This window comes from Rattus norvegicus, chromosome 11 (assembly GCF_021556685.1).
Source record: "Rattus norvegicus strain SHRSP/BbbUtx chromosome 11, alternate assembly SHRSP_T2T, whole genome shotgun sequence".
NCBI lineage: Eukaryota > Metazoa > Chordata > Mammalia > Rodentia > Muridae > Rattus > Rattus norvegicus.
The window spans coordinates 61,165,741-61,189,051 of NC_141544.1; positions in this window are offsets into that span (position 1 = coordinate 61,165,741).

Below are 23,311 nucleotides of genomic sequence, written 5' to 3' on the forward strand. Positions count from 1 at the left end.
CACATTTAATAAGGCACAATAGAGTAACCAAGGGCTAAGGTCAGTGCATTATTTGGTAGTTCTACATATAATGATTTCCTAAACCCCAATTCTGTTTTTCACAGTGGCTTTACTAATTTACATTGTCATTAACTGTGTACAGAGTTGCTTTTCTAAATATCCTGAGCATGGCACGTTATCTTCCCATAATAGCCTACTTATGGTATGGTAATAGGTTTATTTTGCACTTTTCTGATAATCAATGATATTTAGTATATGATTATATATATGTGTGTGTGTGTGTGTAACCTTTCTGTTTTTGTATTTTATATATGAATTTTATATAACTCTTGATTATTACTATGCTTTTTTTTAGATGATTTCACTGGATCATTTCCTGGTATATTGTTTATATGGTAGGTGTATATTACCTTCTTAACAGAATTGTAGTTTTCCATTCCTGGAACATCTTATACTTCCTGGAACATCTTTCCACTCTAAGGATCATATATGATATTAAATAAATATATGATATGATATGATCAAAGATACAGATAGATAGATTCCCATCTCTTTATTTGTAGAAATTATTTTATATATAATGCATACATAGCCATAAAAATTTGTAATTTTTCATTTTTTAAGAAAATTAGATAAATTTAAATATTACTTTGTTATGTGAAGTAATCACAGCCCGAAAAAACAATCAACAGATTCCATCCTTGTGGGATATTAGATATTTTGGTTCATAGAAACAATCAGAAAAATAGTTAGTAGTAGGATTTAAGGTTGGGATTTTAGGCCACTCAGGATAATGAATAATCAAATGACTTTGTTGGATAAAGTAGATATTATATAAGAACCAAGAATCAAGAAATCAAGAGATAAATCTGAAGAAGTCCAGAGTTTCCTGACATCAAAACAAAACAAGATACAAAAGGAAGTGAAAGAAGTCTAAGCTGACCTTAGTAGTAGAATGTCTATGGCTTAGCAAAGATTCTGCAAACTTGAGGCAGTCCCAGAAGAACCTTCAAACTCAAAGATAAGCAGAAAAAAATAAGCATTGGCAAAAACTCAGAGAACCTCAAACATGTAAGTTAACTACAGAGAGTCTAAAATTTGTGTGTTAGAAATTTCAGATGGAGAAAATCAAAGAAAAAACCCGATAATATGTTTAATGTGTAGATATACCAACTTAATGCCAAGATACACAGCACTGTAGAATTCTAAGAGGACATTAAACATGAAAGTATGAAAGAAACAAAACAAACAAAAAACAACAAACAAACAAAAACCTAGGCCTAGACATTGAAAATCTTGTAAATATCAGAAGGAATATCAAAATCAAGGCTGGGCCATTCTGAAGTCTATCATTCTATGATAGACCACTCAAAACTGTGTATGGACCAAAGTAATTCTCTCCCCATAATCTAATGGAAAGCATACTAAATCTGGTCAGAAGCCAATGACAGAGAAGGAGCATGCTGGGACTTGAGCTCCATCCAGGGATGAAATATAGAAATGAGTACTTAAAAATGAAGCTGCCTATATAGTATTTCTGAAAAGTTATTATAAAAATGGGCTACATAACTAAACAAAACATTTTCAGCTGAGGAATATCAAAAGTTGATTAAGCACCTCAAGAAATGTTCAACATCCCTAGTCATCAGGGTAATGCAAATCAAAACAACCCTGAGATTAGACCTCACACCAGTCAGAATGGCTAAGACCCAAAGCTCAGGTGACAGTAGATGTGGCAAGGATACAGAGAAAGAGGAACACTCCTCCATTTTTGGTGGGATTGCAAACTGGTACAACCACTGTGAAAATCAGTCTGGTAGTTCCTCAGAAAATTGGATGTTGGACTACCTGATGATACAGCTGTTCCACTCCTGGGCAGATACTCAAAACATGCTCCAACATAGAACAAGGACACATGGCCCACTTTTTAAAATAGCAGCCTTATTTATAGTAGCCAGAAGCTGGGAAAAAAAACAACAACAACAACAAAAAAAAAACGAGATGTCCTTCAACAGAGGAATGGATACAGAAAATGTAGTTCATTTACACAATGGAGTACTAATCAGCTATTAAAAACAATGATTTCCTGAAATTCTTAAGCAAATGGATAGAACTAGAAAATATCACCCTGAGTGAGGTAACCCAATTACAAAAGAGCACACATGGTATGTACTCATTGATAAGTGGATATTAGCCCAAAAGCTTAGAAAACGCAAGATACAATTTACAGACTACATGAAGCTCAAGAAGAAAGACGAAACTGTCAATGCTCCAATTTTTCTTGGAGGGGGGAACAAAATACTCAAATGAGGAAATACAGAGACACAGTGTGGAGCAAAGACTGAGGGAAAGGCCTTTCAGTGACTACAACACATGGAGATCCATTCCACATGCAATCGCCAAACACAGTCACTATTTGGGATGCCAAGATGTGCATGCTGACAGAGACCATATACAGTTGTCTCCTGAGAGGCTCTGCTAGAGCCTCACAAATACAGAGGTGGATGTTCACAGCCAACCATTGGATTGTGAACAGGCTCCCCAATGGGTGAGTTAGAGAAATTACTGAGGTTGCTGACGGTGTTTTCAATCCCATAAGAAGAACTATATCAACCAACCAGATACCGCAGAGATTCTAAGGACTAAACTACCATCCAAGGAGTACACATGGAGCGACCCATGACTCCAGCAGGATATGTAGCAGAAAATGGTCTTGTAGAGCATTGGTGAGAGGAGAGGCCATTGGTCCTATAAAGGCTCAATGCCCCAGTATGGTGGAATGCCAGAGCAGGGAGGCAAGGGAGGAGTAGGTAGGTGGGTGGCAGAACACCCTTGTGGAGGCAGGGGTGGGATGATACAGTGGTGGTTTCCAGAGGGAAGACAGGGAGGGAGGATTATATATGAGGTGTGGATAAAGAAAATACCTATTAAAATGAAAAAACACAGGAATGAAGCAGAGACTGAAGGAAAGGCCATGCAGAGACTGCCTTCCTGGGGATCTATCCCATCTCCAGAGACCAAATCTAGACACTCTTGCTGATGCTAAGAAGAGCTTGGTGACAGGAGCTTGGTATAGCTGTCCCCTGAGAGGTTCTGCCAGTTCCTGACCAATACATATGTGAATGCTCACAGCCAACAATTGTCCTGAACTTGGGACCCAAATGGAGGATTTAGAGAAAGGACTAAAGGGGCTTAAGTGGTTTGCAATCCCATAGAAAGAACAATGGTATCAACTAACCCAACACTATAGAGCTCCCAGGAACTAAATCACCTACCACAGAACTCACATGGAGGAACCACGGCTCCAGCTGCATATGTAACAGAGGATGGCCTTATCTGACATGAGTGGGAGGGGGAAGCCCTTGGTCCTGTGGAGGCTTGATGCCTCAGTAGAGGAAATGCTTAGGTGGTAAGTTGGGAGTGGGTACGTGGTTAGGGGAGCACCCTCATAGAGGGGAATGGGGCTGTGGAATGTTGGGTTTACTGAGGGGGAAACCAAGAAGAGGGTCATTTGAAAATAAATAAAACAACCCAAAAAAACAAAAAACAAAAAACAAAAACAAAACTAAAAGAAAGGACAAAACCCATTTTAATATTCTTTTCAAGAAACATTTACAAAAAGATTAAAGTAATTGAGAAGTAAATGATTGTACTTCAGGTAAAAAAAATAAATAAAAATAATAAAAATAATGCCACATACTCAGCCCAGTGAAAAATGTTGTAGGAGGTAGGTGGTTGGAGTACTAATCAGACATGAGACAGAAGGCATAAAACCATAAAACGTCTACATAACAAAATAGAGGAGGCAGAGGAAGGGAGGGAAGTGAGTGGGAGAGGGCAGAGCGGGCCAGATCCTATGTGGATAGAGACAGAGGAGAGACTCAAAGGTTCAGAAAGATGAATGGAAATCTTCAACTGCCAGGGGTGAGGAATGGGGGTAATCTTTAGAAAGTCCAAGAGACCTGAGTTAGGGGAGGCCCTTAGGTGTCAGTGCAGGTGACCTTAGCACAGATGCCTAACAGAGGGCACATGGGACCTCAAAAGGCCACATGCTATAGCCAGCAGGATCATCAGTGGAGGGATAAGAACCCCCAATCCACTTTCCACTCCAAGTTTCTCCTGTCTAAAAGAAATTTAGAGACAAAGATGAAGCAGAGACTATAGGGATGGTTAACTAATAACTGGCTCAACTTGAAACCAATCCAAGCACAAGCACCAATTTATTAGTTAAATGTTTGTAGGCAGGAGCCTTTCACAACATCCTCTGAGAGGTTCTACTCAGCCGCTGACAGAAACAGACTCATATATCCACAACCAAACATTGGACTCAAGTTAGGGACTCTTCTGGAAGAGTTGGAGGAAGGATTGTAGAACTTGAAGGGGATTGAAACCTCACAGAGGACAGAGTCAGCTAGCCTGGACCTCTGGAAGCTCTCAGAGATTGGGCCACCAACCAAAGAACACACATGGGCTTGAATGAGGCCACAGGCACATATGTAGAAGATGTTGAGTTCAGTCTCCATGTTGGACCCCCAACAACTAGATGGAAGTTTGCCCTAACGGTGTAGCCTGACTGTGGTATCTGTTCCCCAATAGTGCTGCCTTGTCTGTCCTCAGTGAGAGAGGGTATGCCTACTCTTGAAGAGACTTGATACTCCAACGTCAGGGGAAACCCACAGTAGCCCCATACTTTCAGAACAGGATAAGGATCTAAGGTCTCTGTGAGAGGATGAGGTGGTGCAAATAAATTAAGAGGGTGGGAGGTGGTGTAAATAAATGAAGTAATTAAAATAAAATAATCATGTATGTATTCCTAGACAAAAAATAAAAAATAAAAAGAGAGAGAGACAGAAGCAAGTTACAAAGATAGGTAGAAAAATCCCAAAATACACGAACAGTTTAAAATATGCTTTTAAATAATATAGATAAAGAGGAAATATGAGGATTAGGTAAAGTATTTTAAATTAAATGAAAAGAAAAAAGGGACTTCTCTTTCCTATTTTTCGGAAAAAAAAGGGACTTTTAAAAATTTAGTTACTTGGGGCTAGAGAGATAGCTCAGCAGTTAAAAGCACTGACCAATCCTTCTGGGGTCCTGAATCTAATTCCCAGCAACCACATGGTGGCTCACAACCATAAGTAATGGGATCAATGCCCTCTTCTGGTGTGTCTGAACACAAATTCAGTATACTCATACACACTAAATAAATAAATATTTTTTTAAAAAAATAGATACTTGAAAAACAACAATTGAAGGGAAATTGATTGAAACATATGCATGTATGAATATCAAATTCAATATACTCAAAATGAAGAAATATTATAATAGAAATACAGTAATTAGAAATAAAGATGCAAGATCAATAGTTTAAAAATGGAAGACCTGAAAATTTTTGGTTACGTATAACAAGATACAAAATAATTGTACATTGTGAACAACTGGGATTAAGTCCAGCTATTCAAGACAAGTTGAATATTTGAAAAACTACTAATGAGGAAGTTTGGTTCATTGCTAATGGAAGGGAAAAATGATACTATCACTAGAATAAATGTTTGGTGGCTTTTTATATATATATATATATATATATTATCATAAAACTCAGTGTTAATGGTCAAATAAATTTGAGTCTTCCCTCTAGACAAATCCTGAACAAATGTATGTGCATAGCAACTCCAATGTCTTTCAGTTGTCAAGGGGACAATAACACCTAATACATCCAGACATGGAGTAGCATTTTGTGACAAAGAGAAATTAATAATAAAAAGACATAGAGCAAACTGAAATGCCAATTATTAAGTGATGATCAGTCAGTTTTTAAAAGGGACAAACTGTATGATCCTAACCATATGATGTACTAATGAAAATGTCAAAGTAAAGCCTAGTAAATGATTGATGGCTGTCACCACTTAAGGGAGACAGTTAGGAGGAAAATTTCAAACACATGACTTGTGTAAAAGTGAATCTATGGTATATGATACTACAATGTAGAATATATATAATCTTGCTTTTTCCAGTCCCTATAAAATTGCTCATCAAGAGTGAACCCTGATGTAAGTGGCACACTGTAGGTGATAATGATGTGTGACTCACCAATAATGAGAAATACATCACCACAGCAGTAGACAGTGACTACGCAGGTAACAGTGTACAGTCATTTGAGCTAGAAAGCACACAAGAAGTCTACATTTTGTGCAGAAGTTTGTTGTAAGCCTGAAATTACTTTTAAACATAAGGTCTATTTTTAAAAAGGATGATGTCAGTGAATGCAACTAAGGCCAAAATGCAAATGGGAATTAAGACAGATTTTCACTCTGTATAAGGAAATGATGAAAACTATATTGGCTAATATGTGTTTGCTACCCTTGTTAATTAATCACATTCTGAATGATTACTTCTTTGGGATGATGTAAATATTTCAGAGACTCAATGCTTAAGTAGACTGAACAATATAAAAATCATTCTGAGGCCTGTCTTGGTGATATTAGAATTATTTTTAACACAGTTTCATCGTTTTATTAATATTAGTCTTTCAGCACTATTGAGTTTCTATATTTTAATATTCATTTTTTATATTAGATATTAGAGATTTCCAATGCTTCAGATGCTTGACAGCTTCTTAGTTTTACATTTTACCTTAACATACACATTGATGGCATAGTCATACACTTTTTAACTTATATGATATTTTTACTGAATATTCTATATTGTATATAAATCATAAATTATGACAAATTATCTTAGAAATCAATAGACTAAGTTACAACTATATATATCCAATGAAAACAACCTTAAAAGTCAGCTTAAAAGACTAGTGTTGAATATGAAAGAGGGATGAAAGGGAAAATATTAGCAAAGACAAAAGAATGACTTTGCAGAAAATGCTCTCAAATAAGGAGGGGGGATTTACAGAGGGGAATTCATCAAAAGTGTGAGAAAAGGTGCATGAAAGTTAAGCTCAGCTAACATCCTGTGGCAGGTACAGATCCATCACCACTGAGGACAGAGAAAGATGAGAGTAAGTATATTGAATTTGGATTTGAATTAACATGACAATCAAACCATTTTGCCCTAAAGGAGAGAATTTTAACACAAAGAAGAAGCGGCCATGGCCGGATAAGAAGAGGGAATCTTCAGTGCATGTTAACAACAGAAACTCCAAGAACAAGAGAATGTATTCCATTAACAATAGCATAGTTGATGCCACATAAACATGAAAAGGAAAGGGAATCCCCAGACAGAAGGCAGAGAACTGCATTGGAAAGACCTTAAGGAGACTGTGGATATCAAACACACAAAGAAATGTATCTGAACTAATTTCTATATACTCTTCCAGAGGAGTTATTTACTATCTTATTTAACCTACTTTCTACCTTTAGAATTACTACTGGCTATGTAGCTCATGCATACAAATATAACTGTTTTTTCCCTATAAACTTAAATCAAATTCTATAGTTGAATCTTAGAGGGGGTTAGCAGGAAAAATGAAAGGGAGGGACTGCAACTCTGAAAGCAACTTCCTGGTCATCAATGAACATAATGGACCCATCAATGATTAGAACAAGGGAAAAAGTCACTCGTCTCTTTCTTTTATGGGCTTTCTATATAAATCCAGAAACAAACAAAAATGATTGCTCAAGGAAGCATGCAGATGTGCAAAGGAAGCTTTTTCTTTTTCTTTTTGAGCCTCTTCAATATAAAACAAATGTTATCTTCTCTTTATAATTATTTTCCAATGTTACATAGAGAGTAGAAAATCTACTTAACAAATAAAACTCCAACATTTTAGCTCATGAAATAACATGGAAAATTAAAAGTACATAGTGATCATATTTCTAAATGTAGAGAAACCACCAAAACAACGTAAACTATTGCTACTGACATTTGTTCTGTCTAGAGCTTAAGTGAGTCCCATTGCTGAAGACATATTTAGGACATTTGACTCACATGATGAAAGCTATACCTAAAGTGAGAATATGCTTCCTATGGTATAGCTTCCACATAGCAGAAAGCACTATGCAAGCTTTCAAGTGAGGGAAGCAGTCAATAGTCCTGCTTAGCTGCATCTATCAGCCACAAAAATGACCAGTGTGGAAAGACAACTGTGTTCCAAGGAGGGACATTCTGTAGTAACCACTGCTGTTTAATTGGACTCAAGACCCACTCAAGGTAGGGAGATTATGTTCAACACTAGAATCCTAACTAACTTCATTGTATTATTTCCACCCTGCTGGACTAGTATCATCTCTAACTACAGTCTCAATTGTGTCCTGTAGCAAGACACATGGATGGCCACCACACCACATCAAAGAAGTTTCTTTTTATGTCTAATGTAAAATGTCACTAATCCACAAATGGAGGATTTAGACATCATCAGACAATGAAAAGCACAGCCTCAGTAGATCTATCGCATCACTGATCCTGCATCAATGTCTCAGAAATCATCACTGAAGATGAAAAAGAATAATTATATGGGTCAGAACACCAGAGTGTGCTGTGAAAGAGTCTTTAAAATGGTGGATAGAACAATACCAGAACATTTATAATAGCAATAGATACGATAATGTGCAATGCAGAAAAATTTCCCTGGGGTTCTACCACTAGATATAGAGCTACAGGCAACTAAAAAATTCTGCAAGATAATTAACCTCTACACGGGATGAACCTTCTTATTGGTTATCCAGTTCAAATTGGACAGCTCTGAAACCACTTGGTATGTTATAGTTCTGTATTTGTGTGTGTGTGTGTGTGTGTGTGTGTGTGTGTGTGAGTGTGTAATAGGAACAAGACAAGGAAGCCATCAAGCCATCAGCTTAAAAAAGAGCAGGCATGAAGGGAAAACGGTGGAGCAAGGGGACAGTCAGGACAATTTGGTGTAGTAGTAGTTTAATTTAAAAATCTTCTTTTGGAAATACAATCTATTTAAATAATTTTCACTTCCATTTCCTTCTTCTAAACTCTCAAATGTGACCTCTTGATCGCTACAGAACTTGACCTAATTTCCAATCTAGACCTAATTTCCTATCTACATTATCTTTAATTTAAAAACAAAAATACTGATTTTCGTCCATATTTCACGAGAAGGAAAGATCTCATTTATCATAATATAAACAAGTAAATAGCAAAGGTATGCATCATTAAAGTTAGGATTGAACATAAATGATCTCAAAAAATTTGGCTGATTTTTCTTTTTCATTTCATTTTATACAGATGCCAAACTTGTCATCAATTATACGATTCATTGATGAATGATGCTATAATAAATCGATGAATATAAAAATGAACAAATATTTAAATAATTGATACCTAACAAAAAGTAAAGGGTAGTTATATTTATTTATGAACTATGGAAATAATATTGTGATTTTTAATATTGACTGTGAACGTATTTAGAGAAACTTATGCCTGGGAGTTTAGGGAAACTCACTGATGTAGTTCCATAGAGGATAAGATTATAAAGTAACTGCCTGAAGAAGAGATTTAGCTCATTAGATTAAATATGAATGGATTACTGGGATGTCATAGAAGTGTGAAGGTGGGACCATTTGTTGAAGAGAATCAGGGTTACATTCTTGATGAATGTCGCATCTTAGCCCCAGCCCATTCTTGATATTTTTTTATGTCTCAAAAGTGGTCATTAAGTCTGGTTTATTTATATAATATTATACAACAACAGAAATAACTATATCTACCAACCAAGGAAGTCTCAATCTCTTAAGTCCATATTTTATAAAAATGTTGACACAAACTCCTCAATAGCCCATGAGTAAGCACTACAGCAAGAATAGGAAAAGGCGAAGAAAACTAAAGGTCTAGCACCAGCTTTAAATAGATACAATCTATCTCTACGTAGGCTGCACTAAGGTAATCACAGCTACATGAGGACAACTGGGACTGAGACTGGACTTTCAATTGCATTTATTTTTAGTTAAGATGGTTACTTTCAAGGTACCATGACATTAGAAAATGATAAATGTAGTGGCTGAAGATTGCTATGACTACTCCTACCACACACAGGGTTGTGTGACCTATCCTCAGTGCTATAAAAACCAGCAGCTAAAAGGCCGTGATGGGCGAGAGGAATGCACATGAGTGACAGAGAAAGAAGGACTCTCAGTTTGATGGCAGATGTAAGAAGTAATGCAGATGTGGGGCAAATCTGAGATGAACACCAGATGGCCCTTCTGATGTTAGAAAAATCTCCTGTTTGCAGTGGGATTTATCGCTGGGGCTTGCCCATGTGAGGCAAATGTTCTACTACTGAATTAATGAAAATTGAAATGTCTTGATGTTGGCCCTGGAGGCTGCAGGTGGGAAAACTTGACAGGACAAATCTAATGGGAAAAGAAGGGGAATGTTGGCAGGGAAGACAGAAGAGGGTCCAGCTAAGCTGGGAGTGGCAAAGGCCAGAAAGGAAGATAATCAAGATTACCTGATTAAGAGCAGAAGCTGGTCATCATAGACTTCATCTTTCTTTAAAAACAGACCAATTACAATGCTTTAGTTTTAAAGACATACATATACAGGTAGAGATTCACTTTTCTGAACTGGATACTTATATTTTCCCCATAGATCAAAACCAGAAACCCCTTTTGTCCCCACTTTTACACTGTAGACTGACCACACGAAGCACTAGCCCGGGCAATAGCATTGATTACTACCAAAATCTAAAACTTCTCTGGCATCTGTATTTTTTCCTTAAGCAAGAGACTTGCAGATAAGAAAACTTAAATATGATGTAGATACTTCATAAATCCTTAACACCACAGTAAGACATACCATAAGTGGGTAAGGATCCCTTCTGTCATTGTGATTCTTCCTGGAAAAATGCATATGGAACTGTGATTAAGAAATTAATAAGTTGGGTCCGAAACAAGGTAACTGTTGTGAACTGTGAGTACAATGCCAATCTTGATATTTTTGTGTGCTACCTAGCTGCCATGTAGAAAAGTCTCTGGGCTATCACTTCCTCATACTCTCTCACACTGGAGCCATGGAGCTAGCTTATGATGAATCAATCAAATGTTTATTCCTTGAAGCTACTTGAACTATCCATCAGAGAAATGAAGAGTCTAACCAGTGCAGCTACCATGGCTTTGTTTGCTTCAATAAACAGAAATAATTCTGAAGGATGAGAACAGATAGCCTAGATCAATGGTTCTAATCATGTGAGTTGTGACCATTTTGAGGTCACATAGCAGATATCCTGTACAATGTAATGATTCACAACAATTGGAAAACTAAATTTATGGGGTAGCAACAAAATAATATTATGTTTTGATGTCACCAAAATATGAGGGACTATATTAAATGATTATAGCATTAGGAAAGTTGAGAGCCATTGCCCTAAATTAGTTCCATATTAGATATGAAGAACTGATACATTTTGAATTGGAAATAAAGAATTAAGGTTTTATTTAGAGTGAAACACATTCTGAATGAACAGTGAGATTGTCTTCTTGGTGACTTCCACAAATTGTGGTTTATAAAATGTTGTAAAAGTGAATAGGGTACAAATGGATTCTATTTAGCTGAGTCTTAATAACTTAGAAATAAAGCCAGCAAAACTCTCAGACTTTATTAATGGTTTCACTGACATAAAAGTCGAAATCCTATTCCTGGTGTGAGTATGGTTTGAATATGTTTTCATATTTACCTACCCAATTTTGGAAATATTTTATGGAGTTCATTGTAGATTATCCTACACTGCCACTTGTTTAACAGCTTCTATCATTATTAATTTTAAATGACATTCTGAACTTAATTATTTGTAATATTAAATTATTGTAACATATATTCTATATATCAAGACATAAATGTATATATGTATATTGGAATAACTTTCATTCACTTAGCTAGAACTTAGTTTATGAGTCATCCTGAAATTTGTGACCATTATAGTCTCCATGATTGAAATTTAAAGATCCTCACATGGGATCTTCAGCAAAGCAAGAAAAAATACCTTAAATATTTAACAAATATATTATAAAATACAACCCGTTACATTGCATAAAATTATTTATTTAAGTTTTGAGAATTTTTATTTTACTTTTAAAAACTGAAGAATATTGCCCCAGTTACAAAGGACAGCATATTATTTTTGAATGGTTAGGTGTAAAGTGGCAAGAAATAGAAACACTCATGGCTTTCCTTTTTAAAGAAAAAAATCATGCATTGTTTTGCTTATGTCTATAATTGGCTAAATATTGTGACTTTTTATATCAGTGGATGAAAACAAATAGTAAATATGTATTATTATTAAAATAATTCATGAAAGACTGTTGTGCTCTAAAAATGGAGTCTGCATGAAAGTAAAGCTGTTTAAACGGCATGTAAGGTCAAGCAAATTAGAAGAGAAGAAAGAAAATGCAAATTATTTTGAACAAAATACTACAGACAGCAGTGGGATGAAGAAGATAATGTGAGTTTACATTACTAATGGACCCAGATAAGCAAATATTTGTGGAGTCTATGGGCCAGGATGGAGGAACAGAACAGATCTGTGAGTTAACTCTGTTTTCTCTCTCACCTACCAAACAAGACTAACAAGTATGGTCCAGTTCTTTCTTATCTTTGATGAATAGGCTCTCATAGTTCTTTTAATATGCAATGTCCTTGTACTTTAGGTCTTCATATGAAGAGGGATAATGTATTTAGGGAACTCGAGCAGTACTCTTAATGTCTGTGAATGAAGTTATGTCTAACACTGGACTCAGTGTTCACCTGACAACCCATCCAGCACTGAGAGCCCAGCCTGATGATGCAAAGTACTAGAAGACTCAGAGCCAGAACTGAAGCAGGATGACGCTCTTCCCATGCATGGTTTCTGAGGACCAAGGCTACTGTAATTGTTTTGTGATTTGTGATACAATGATAAGAAAACCATTCACCGACTTTGCTTTTCTTCCTTATGAATTTTCTCTCCAGGTATTCATTTCACTCTGACTTTCAGCCATCAGAAAACTGTTTCTCTATTGCTGATATTCATTAATTTTCTCAGTCAGAGAAATGTGAGCCATTCCTTCCTAAGCTAGAGACACAATTTTAATCGATCACCGAAAAGGGGGACTTGGTCATGTTAATTGGCTTGCACTTCTCTGAAAGTAAGGGATATTAATCCCTCTTACCTGTAAGAAAATAGAGACTACAACGTTCACATTGTCGTCTGAAGCAAAGAGACCCTAGCAGAACCTGGAAACGTGGGAATGCTGGGGACAGATTTTTTTAATATATTCATCAAGAATTAATCAAGGCAAAACAAATTCTTGTAAATGTTAGTAGAGATGTGGTCTGGACCCTCTAATTTAAATCAAACTAGAATGATCAGGAATGTAAAATGCAGAGTAAACCAAGTTCAGGAGTTCATTTGTTCTTTTAAGCTTTATGAAGCTTCAGCCCTAAGCTATTAAATCTTTCTTTTAATGTTATTATGCCATCAGGAAAGGGCCGAAGCTTCAAGCTTAAGTCAGAGCCACAAGGCCTTAGTTTCTTTGTCTATTTAGTGATGTCAGCTTGCCGTTTTATATCAAACAATACAACTTCAGTCATCCAGCAGGTGGAGTGAGGTCACCTAATATACACCAAGTCACAAAGAGACTGCTAGCAAGATACTGGCCTAGCAGAACACCATGGCCCATTCAGTATCCCGTGTAGACTTTTTTTTTTGCTCTGATAGTGAATGAAATCTTAATAATCATTTCTTTTAGCAAAACAGGATTTTTTTTGTATGCTCTCCAAGTGAGCTTTAATCTGTCTCTCCTGCCAGAGTAAAAAACAGGAAAATGTGTGCAGAGATCTCTTCATTCTATTAAATTCGCATTCTTTTATATGTATATATTTAGAAAATAATGACTACTTATTTATACGAATATGTGATTATAAATGTATTTATGATAGCTTATGACATAAAAGTAAATCTCTGATCTCTCTGCCACCTTCTGTGTGTCAGAAAGACTCATTGCTTCAGCCAGGTTGGATGGCTCCTCTTATGTCTGCTTCTATATTTCTGGGATTACAGGGCTGTTCCACCATGCATTTTTTATGTGGGTGTTGGAGAATTGAACCTCTTCCTCATGCTAATCACTAATCACTTTACCAATTACTCAGTGCCCCCAGTCCTAACACCTATCCTTGATAATAATATACATATATCTTCCACATGCAGACAAAGAGATCCCAGAATTTCCATGACAAAATAATGTAATTCTGATTTTGTAAACATAGTATGTAAGATGAGGGAGAAGCTTATATGGGTAGTAATACTGGTTGTGCAACAGTTGAAGACTAAAAGGTCGAAAGTGTGTACCTTCCAGAGTAAATATTCCACAGATACATGGAAGAGGTGATAGGTCAGTTCCTGAATACAAACTTATTACCCAATTATTTCTCTTAAGCAGCAAATAAAAATATCCTATGTGATATGAATTTCTAATTAATTGCCTATATTTTTTTCCTGCAGTTACTATAACGGGTGATGTATAACACTTGCTCAGAGGACCTAACAAATCATTTAGTGAAGGTCACAGGGGGAGCATTTAAATATAGAAGATAGTTAATCTTGTTTTTAATGCCCATGGCTGCTTTTTTATTCACAGAACTATGTACAAAATAATTGTTTGCACAGTTTTTTTTCCACTGAGGGAATAAGAGTTAATAGATCATCCTTCTATTAGGCAAAATAGATCACATACATATTTTCCAAACTCTATTTTTATTATTATTATTACTATTATTATTATTATTATTATCTTTAGTTTTTACAGTCCAGTGATTGTTCCCTCCCAGTCTGCCCTCTCACACTTCCTAGTGCATTCTGGCCCATCCTGTCTCCAAGAGGATGTCCCACTTCTGCCAGGACTCCCTACTCCTTGGGGCCTTAAGTCTCTGAAGGTTTGGTCACAGCAGTGCCTGCTGCCTGGCTGGTGTTTTTCTGAACTCTTATCCCTCAATGGTATGGACATTTGGGGGAGGAAGGAAATGGTGGGACATAGTGGAAATGAAGAGGGAGAAAACTTTTTCAGACAAATGTATTTTTATATATAGATTACATGGAGCATTTGAGGCCAAGAATCATTACTCTAGAGCAGTTCTTTCTTTCTTTCTTTCTTTCTTTTTTTTGGTTCTTTTTTTTTTTTTTTTGGAGCTGGGGACCGAACCCAGGGCCTTGTGCTCTACCACTGAGCTAAATCCCCAACCCCCCAGTTCTTTCTTTAGTGTATGATCTTTATCTATGTGTTGAACAAACAAATTTTTGCCTGTTGGTGAGATTTATCACAAAAGTTCCACCGTGTTCTGCATACACTGATGCTAAAGACACATACAAAGAAGCAGTGGTAGAAATTAGCATGATGAAAACTCTTAGTTTCTGGGAGGAAGAACAATCGAAGGGTACGCCCAAATTTGCAGTTTTAAGCGGAAAAGCCAATTATTCAGATTTAAAACTTAGTCTTTGTCATGAGTGGAGACATATATGACACTCACGTAATACCTATGACAGATATTTTGATGGTCTCCTCTTACATCTTTACATTTCCTCATGGACAAGGTGTGTCAGAAGCCTCTGCCCTAGGTAAATCCATGATGTGTTTGGCAGTGAGAAGTTGTTGACTCAGACAAAGAATTCATTTCTGAGAAACACTTAGACTATAGGCATGTCTTGCAATGAACACTAAAAAAATTCTCTAAGTCATTTTTCCACCCAGTAGGAGGAAGGAAACAGGAAAAGAAAATCTTTTGTAAGGAAGAAATAGTTTTATTGAACATAGTTTAAAATTAAATCCGCTGAGTTCTGTATTTACGTTATGAGGAGTATTGCAACAACGATTTCTTAGTTGTACACAGATATTATAGAATAGCAGACAGGATCACAATGGACTTAGTTAATAGTTTAGGATAACAAGAAGTACAAGATCTATGAGTTACGTCTAAAGAATTCTAAGCAATGTTCTGGATGCCATTATTGAAGATGTGGGAACAGAGAAAAAGAAAGGAAAAGGGAGACAAAGGAAGATGGAGAGAAGAAGAGGAAAGGGGAGAAACTGGAAAAGGAGAAATGGGAGGGGTGACTATCAATGTTACTTTTTTCATTAACACATCCCTGCTATGATGGTATAAATTATTTTAAGGGCAAAGATAAGCACTTTTTAAAGACCTGCCTCTCAGTACTGTTGCATTGAGAACATATATTCGACATAGGAATGTCAGCGAAACACTTAAACAATATCTCATGAATTTAGTGTTGCCTGTGTGTTGTAAAAGAATCACTTAATATAGAAAATGGAAAAATGGAGATGTATTCTGCAAAGTTTCACTTGTGTGAGAGGGTAGTGTTCTTTCAGTGAGCAGGTGTGGTCTTTCTGGTGTATCCTTACAAGAATTTCTGGCTTTTGTCCATGTTACTCATAAACGACACCTGTCAGAGACCAAAGCTTGGCATCCCCCCCACCCTTGAGAACAGGTAAGAATGTTTTGACTCTTTTATTCTTTTATGAGTTTCAATTTTAAATGTTTGTTTTGTCCACACAGAGACCCAGACTTCTTTTTGAGAACAAACTCATTACGTGTGTTGGAACTTGCAAAACCTGTTGCTGGGTCTAGAACAAACACAAGCTTACCTATCAGCTTCCACCCCCTCCCTTTATCTCCCACTCTCGACGTATTTCTAATATACACCCAACTCTCTCAAGAAGATTTAGCAAGGATTGTAGTGGTACACTGCTGTAGTTCAAACAGAGCAGAACAACAAACAATGAATCTATTTTCCACACATAACTGCCAGTGAGAAAATCCATTCCTCTTATAGGCACACCCCAAAGCCATAGAATGAGAGCAGAGTTCCACTTAAAAGCCCACACCGAAACCACTCCCTCTTGGTGAGTTTCCCTCTTCCTGTCTTTCCTTTGTAGGGATATTTTCCCATGGTATTCTGAACAAGATTAGACTTGGGAAAAAAGATGTATGAGTTCTAAAGGATAAGTGATAATAAAAATATACTTGTATAAGTAAAACTTCTAAATTTCTAAGTTAATATTATAATCTCAAAGAGGTCATCAAATTTTGTTCGTAGAGAACAGGTCTCCAAGATAACGTAGCTCATTTTTCATTCTCAAATATATCAATATTAGAGGGATTCCGCCTTCTAGCTACTGGACAAAGCTGATCAGTAAATTTTTTCCCACACATTTATTTCCTTTGGTGTCTTCATCTTATAAAATTCTCTGGTGTAGACAAGTGTTCAGAATTTAACTGGATAGCAGCTTCAGGCAAATTCACCTGTCATGAATGCTAAAAGACATTTCTGAGACTTACCCTGAGTGAAATATTATGCTAAAGTGGTGTCACCATGTCAAGTTTTCTGACTTCCACATTCATGTTCGTATCTCTGGTCATACTCTCATTTGAGTAGTTAAGTGACTTAGGCAGATTCCAGCCTATTGTTCTTTTTTGTCAGTGTTTCAGGCAATAGAGAATGCAATTGTCTCCCCACAGTCAGCCGGGTAATTATAACTAAGCATTCTGAAAGAGTGAGACAATGGCTTCTCTCAGAGAGGCAAATGTCCCAAGAACTTCCCAGGTTGTGTTGGGCTTCATAAACACACACACACACACACACACACACACACACACACACACACACAAACACACACACACACGCTCACACCCACATAATTATATACATATTATGTATACACCTACACATGCACTTATCCCCCACATAATTATATACAGATTACATATACACAAACACACACACATACACAGATATATATATCACATGTTGAATGAAAAGAGAGCTTTAATTGTTCTTTGTTTTGAAATTAATCTCCATTGTAAATCAGGGTACCCAGAAAACCTTGTTTTCTAAAAATGAAAGTGTGTCCTTTAATTAAAGAGTGCCCCTAATTTATGTGACATGTGTAGCATGATTCAATTTTATAAGAAATAAGAAATAAGGAAAAATGAGGACGGTATTTCTAAAGTAGAGGAAGCTGTCAGAAAGTGCTAAGTTGGGTAACTAAACTGTAGTGCTCAGCGCTCTATGCATATGCCTGTGTGGCAGAGAGCCCTGAACTTCCTAGCAGCTCAATACAATCTTATTTGCTCAGTGTATTGAAAGTTTTCAAGCAAAGCCCTCAAGTTTAAAGAAAAAGACAAAAGAAGAAAAATGAAACAACACTCAAGAGAGGGAGAAAAACGAGGAACTTATACGTTTTCTTTACTCTTGATAACAGTTAGAACCTATCAGCTCAGGAATATGTTGGTTTGACTAGATTGATTCTGATAGCTTTATTCTTGCTACTAAGCACTTATGGTTATGAGAATCTATAAATGAAAGTTTATAGTAGTACCTTTATCACTAATGATAATTTATATTAGAAAAATCTCTTGAATAAGAATAGCTTACACTAGGGTACCAGATATCAACATTATTAATTTTAGATAGTTCATGTCTGAGTTTTTCTAAAATTCAAGACATTTCAGAATAGTATTATAAGGAGTAATGTATGGAGATCAAAATGAAAGAAAATATCCTCCCAGACCAAATTTTAGTTCTCCTCCTTTTCTGTCTTTATGAAAAACACATATTTTACCAAGTGAATACATGAGATATAAACATCAACTTTCAAATTATTTACCTGATAATAGCCATTACTTTTGGCTTAAACTAAAAGGTTCTGATGAATTCATAAGATGGAAATTCTGCTGCAATATTCAATATGTTACTATTATCAAGAAGGCCAATGATCATAAACTGGAAACCAATACCCATATATTTCCCAAGGAAATCAAATGTTGACTAAAGGCTAGACTTAAAAGAAATCTCTGTGGTCCAGCAGTATACCCACTAAGACATATTTTCATTTGTCAGGTGAATAATTTCTTTAAAATGAAAATAACCTCTACCAAAAAAAAGGAAAAAAAAAATCCCTCCTTTGTGCTACACTTTCATTCTCCTATGAAACCTATGAAACCCTTTTTTACATGTGAATACTTTTGGAAACAGATTCTGCTAACCAGAAGGGCTATCCCAAAACCTAAGAATGTTAAATATTATATAAAAGACAATACAATAATTTCAGGCCTTTTCTTCCTGCTTTGTAGTTATAAAAAATATGTTCAAAAAACAATAACAGAACTCAAGAGTTTTTAAGTTATTTTTGTAAACTCAAAATAAATATCTCTGTACTTATATATACAATTACTAAATTATAAATGTATCATTTAATATGCAGTATAACTATTATATAATTATTAAATAATTAAATATTTTATGTTGATTATATTATATACAAATGTAATACAATATATAATATATTTTGCTTGTGTAAACTACAGTTAATCTGTATCTAACTCTTCTGTATACTAAAGATACCATGATATGTGTAACCTAATATTTCACTCTTTAAAAAGTCTAGTCAACTCAAGTCAACTGTTATATCCATATGGACATACTCAGCTTATCTATAATAATGAAGGTATTTTCCCAAGCTTTTATACTATAGTAGACCATAATTGAATACAGTTTTATATCACATTTCTTCACATACTACTTTCTGAAAACAATGATCATTGAATAAGTTTTGTTTTGAAAACTTTGATAAAGTCCTAGAGTCCATAAGCTTTGTGGGAAAAATTTTCTGAAGGTAAACTTTGGGCCATGAACCCGAGGCTTCAGCTATGATTTTATCTAGTCTTTCCTTCACTCATTTATTTATATATCTATCTCCCAAAGGCAAGCTCCCTTTGTTTTCAAACTCTGTAAAACCTACATCGCAATCATGTCAAATACAATGACAGGAAAGCTGTATTTTGGTCGATGTGAAAATAATTTGGTAAAATGTCCAACTTATTTTTATTTGAAACAAATAGAAAGTTATACTCAACTATATTCTCTCATATGCAGATATAGTTATAATGAGTAAAATCATTTTAGAAGGCTTAAACTTCGTTCCAACTACTAGATGATTTTTTGAATTAAGAAAAGAAAGTAAATGAAAAAATGAAAAAGAAATAATTACAAATGTTAGTCACTCATTGTATTTTCATTTCTCATTTGATTTTTGTGTTCTGTGTTTCGTAATGTGATAGGTCTTTGTTTGACTGCTGAACAGAACACAGATAAAAGACTTCTGTATCAGAAAATATCCATTAACTTGCCATATTTCCAGACACAAGCTACCTATTTCTTTGTACATTCACCCAGGCTGTTTGCTTGAAATTGAAGAAAACAATGCCAGGTTCTAAAAAAATTGTGGATTTATTTTGAAGTCTGAAAACCGAATTCTTAGAGCAAGGAGATAGTCTGAAACAGCAGGGGTAAATTTGGTTTTTAGCTAGGAAAACCAAGAAATAAAATTTATGAGATTTACTGCTGACACAAGTGAACAGAGCAGCCACCTATTTGTGTGAAAAACTGTTAAGCCAAATACAGGAACAACACTTAGAAAGGAGAAGCTAAGATTTTCATAGGAATCTCCACCAGCTTGCTTGATTTTCACCTCTCTACTGGTATAATCTTTGAAGCTTTACCTTCGATAACTCCTGGCTTAGTCAGAGAGACACAGATTCTTACTGTGTGAGTCCCTGCTGCTTGTAATAATGTGGCAGTGTGTCTTAGATCAAATGTCTGAGATTTGAATTTTGAAAAAAATGTAATTTTATATGAGATACTCAGGTTAGAACTTACAGAAAAAAATTCTCACACTGTGTGAGAATCTTTAGAGATTCAAAGAATTCCCCATCAAAATTCCAACTCAATTTTTCATAGAGTTAGAAAGAGAAATTTGAAAATTCATTAGGAATAACAACTCCCCTCTCACAGATAGCAAAAACTAACTTCAACAATAAAAGAACTTCAGGGGAAGCACCATCCCTGACCTCAACCTGTACTACAGAGCAATAGTGATAAAAACTGCATGGTATTGGTGCTGAGACAGGAAGGTAGGAAAGTCGAATAGAACTGAAGACCCAGAAATGAACCCACACACCTATGGTCACTTGATCTTTGACAAAGGAGCTAAAGCCATCCAATGGGATAAGATTGCATTTTCAACAAATGGTGCCGTTTCAACTGGAGGACAGCATGTAGAAGAATGCAAATCGACTCATTCTTACCTCCCTGTACAAAACTTAAGTCTAAGTGGATCAAGGATCTCGCCATAAAACCAGATAAACTCAAACTAATAGAAGAAAGAGTGGGGAAGAACCTTGAACACATGGTCACTGGGGAAAATTTCCTGAACAAAACACCAGTAGCTTATGCTCTAAGTTCAAGAATCAACAAATGGGACCTCATGAAACTGCAAAGCTTCTGTAAGGCAAAGGACACTGTCATTAGGACAAAATGGCAAACAACAGATTGGGAAAAGATCTTTACCAATCCTTCTTCATATAAGGGCTAATATCCAAAATATACAAAGAACTCAAGTAGTTATACTCTAGAGAGCCAAATAACCCTATTAAAATTGGGGTAGAGAGCTAAACAAAGAATTCTCAGCTGAGGAATATCGAATGTCTGAGTAGTATCTAAGGAAATGTTCAACATCCTTAGTCATCAAGGAAATGCAAAACAAAACAACCCTGAGATTCCACATCTTACCAATCAGAATAGATCAAAAACTCAGCTTACAACAGATGCTGGTGAGGATGTGGAGAAAGAGGAACACTCCTCCACTGTTGGTGAGATTGCAAACTGGTAAAACCATTCTGGAAATCAGTTTGGAGGTTCCTCAGAAAATTGGACATTGCACTTCCCTGAGGACTCAGGTATACCTCTCTTGGGCATATACCCAAAAGATGTGCCAACATAAAACAAAGACATATGATCCACTATGTTCACAGCAGCCTTACTTACAATAGCCAGTAGCTGGAATGAACCCAGATGCCCTTCAACAGAGGAATGGATACAGAAAATGTAGTACATCTACATAATGGAGTACTACTCAGCTGTCAAAAACAATGACTTCATGAAATTCATGGGAAAATGGATAGAACTAGAAAATATCATCCTGAGTGAGGTAATCCTAACACGGAAAAACACACATGGTATGCACTCACTGATAAGTGAATATTAGCCCAAATGCTAAATTACCCAAGATGCAATCCACAGACCACATGAAGCTCAAAAAGAAGGATGACGAGAGTGCTGATGCATCAGTCCTTCCAAAAGAGGAACAAAAATATTCATAGGAGGAGATATGGTAACTAAATTTGGAGCAGAGACCAAAGGAATGGCCCTTCAGTGCCTTCCCCACCTGGAGATCCAGCCCATACACATACAGTCACCAAAACTAGACAATATTGATGAAGCCAAGGAATGCATGCTCGCAGGAGCCTGATATAGCTGTCTCCTGAGAGACTCAGCCAGAGCATGACATATACTAAGGCGAATACTAGTATCAACCATTGAACTGAGAACAGGGTCTCCACTGGAGGAGTTAGAGAAAGGTTTGAAGGAGTTGAAGGGGTTTGCATTCCCATAAGAACAACAATACCAACCAACCAGAGCTCCCAGGGCTAAACCACTACCCAAAGAATACACATAGACAGATTCATGGCCCCAGCTGCATATGTAGTAGAGGATGGCCTTGTTGGACACCAATGGAAGGAGAAGCCCTTGCTCCTGCCAAGGATGGACCCCTGGTACAGGGAAATGTCTGGGGTGGGAGGCAGGAAAGGATGTGGTTGGGGAGGAGGAACACCCTTAAAGAAGAAAGGGAAGGGGATGGGATAGGGGCTTATGGCCGAGAAACTGGGTAAGGGAATAACATTTGAAATGTAAATAAAAAATATCCAATAAAAAAGCAAAAAAGGAATTTCTTATCAATATTCAAGTAGGAAATATTGAATTGCTAAAAGTTCAACTCTTGATAATTTTAAAGAATTTTTAAAGACTTTACATGAGTGAATTATATTCACCATAGATCAAAACAAATATCCTAAGATGATTGTTGATATTTCTTATATAATATAAAATTGTATCCATTTATGGTATATAGTCATCTCATTTAAAAAAAAAAGTCAGGATTCTCATACTCACACACCCAAATTTAGAACATTTTGGCTAATCATATAAAAAAATGCTTAAGGTGTGGCATATTTCAATTCTCAAGTAATTCCATCAATAATTCTGTTGTCCCTGAACTATAGCTAAAAGTATTGATGATGACACTGAAATGTTTAACAGTACATTTTAAAGATGTTAGGAGATGATAGTGGCTTGATGGATTACTTTTATAATATATTAGATTAAAATAACATTCCAAGTTAGGTTAAAGGTAATAGGGATTATATACAGATTGAGAAATGAGAGGGT